The sequence below is a fragment of the Olea europaea genome, unplaced genomic scaffold (assembly GCF_002742605.1).
Source record: "Olea europaea var. sylvestris unplaced genomic scaffold, O_europaea_v1 scaffold343, whole genome shotgun sequence".
NCBI classification, from domain to species: Eukaryota; Viridiplantae; Streptophyta; class Magnoliopsida; order Lamiales; family Oleaceae; genus Olea; species Olea europaea.
Window position 1 is genome coordinate 89,395 of NW_019253349.1, and position 1,896 is coordinate 91,290.

Here is a 1,896-nt window from a genome sequence, read left to right on the forward strand (position 1 = left end):
GTGGCAGCTAAAAATGCTGTTCTACCTGACCACCTTGAATCTTGCGAGATTCTTGACTGAAAGTACTCCAAAACTCCAAGAGGGTGAGGTGGATGTTCAAGCTATCAGTGCTGTTAATGCTTGGAAACACTCGGACTTCTTATGCCGGAATTACATCATGAACAGTTTGGCAGATTCGCTATACAACGTGTATAGCACCATGAAAACTGTTAAGGAATTGTGGAAGTCTTTGGACCGAAAATATAAGACTGAGGATCCGGGACTAAGAAATTTATCGTCGGCCGATTCTTGGACTATAAGATGGTGGACTCCAAAACTATAATCAGTCAAGTGCAAGAACTCCAAGTGATTCTTCATGAAATTCATGCCGAAGGGATGATTCTGAGTGAAACGTTCCAAGTGACTGCAATCATTGAAAAATTGCCTCCCGTGGGGAAAGATTTCAAGAATTATCTGAAACACAAGCGAAAGGAAATGAACGTTAAAGAACTGATTGTTAGACTTCGAATTGAAGAAGACAACAAGAGTTTCGAAAAGAAGTGGTTCAATCCTGGTGCGGTTAAGGCCAATATTGTTGAACATGGTCAAGGTAGTAAGAACTACAAAACCAAAGCTGGGCCATTCGGTGGAAAAGGGATCAACCTGGGACCAAAATGGGGCATTCCTAAGAAGAAATTTCAAAGAAGTGCTTCAACTGTGACAAAGTAGGCCACAAATTTTCGGAGTGCAGATTGCCAAAGAAGAAGAAAGAAGCAAATGTGGTTGACTACATAGCATATGATGTATCAGAGATGAGTCTCGCAACATTCATTTTTGAAGTAAACATGGTGGGTTCTAACCCAAAAAAATGGTGAATTGACACCGGAGCTACGAGACATGCGTGCTCTAATAAAGAGTTATATACTGCTTTTGAAGCAATTGAGAATGGAGAGAAGTTGCTCATGGAAAATTCAGCAACTTCTGAAATCAAGGGCCAAGGAAAAGTGGTTTTAAAGATGACTTCGGAAAAAGAGCTGACTCTCAACAACGCGCTGTATGTGCCGAAAATCCGCAAGAACCTTGTGTTCAAGTCACTTTTGAATAAGCATGGTTTTCGCATTGTGTTTGAGTCAGACAAGGTCATCTTGTCGAAAAGTGGAATGTTTGTCGAAAAAGGTTATGTTTCCGATGGAATGTTTAAACTCAATGTAATGGTTGTTAAACCAAAAATGAATAATAAAGTGAATGCTTCTGTTTACTTGCTTGAGTCTTCCAATGTGTGGCATGGTAGATTAGGACACGTTAACTATGATACTTTACGTAGGCTAGTTAACTTGAAATGCATACCAGCATTCCATGTTGAATCCAAACATAAATGTGAGACTTGTGTTGAAGTAAAATTGACTAGGTCGTTATTTAAGTCAATTGAACGAAATACGAAATCACTTGATTTAATTCACAGTGATATATGTGATTTAAAATTTGAACAAACAAGAGGTGACAACAAGTATTTCATTACTTTTGTCGACGATAGCACGAAATACTGCTATGTGTTTTTGCTAAAAAGCAAGGATGAAGCGATAGAGAAATTTATTCTCTATAAGAATGAAGTTGAAAATTAACTTAATAAGAAAATTAAGGTGCTAAGAAGCGATCGAGGTGGTGAGTATGAAGCACCGTTTGCTGAATTCTGTGCACAACATTGAATCATACATGAAACCACCGCACCGTATTCACCGCAACTAAATGGTGTTGCTGAAAGGAAAAATTGCACTTTAAAGGAGATGATGAATGCGATGCTAGTAAGTTTTCGATTACCTTAGAACATGTGGGGGGATGCTGTATTATCAGCAAATTACCTTTTGAATAAGGTGCCCCGAAAGAAAATGAAGAAGACTCCTTATGAGTTATGGAAAG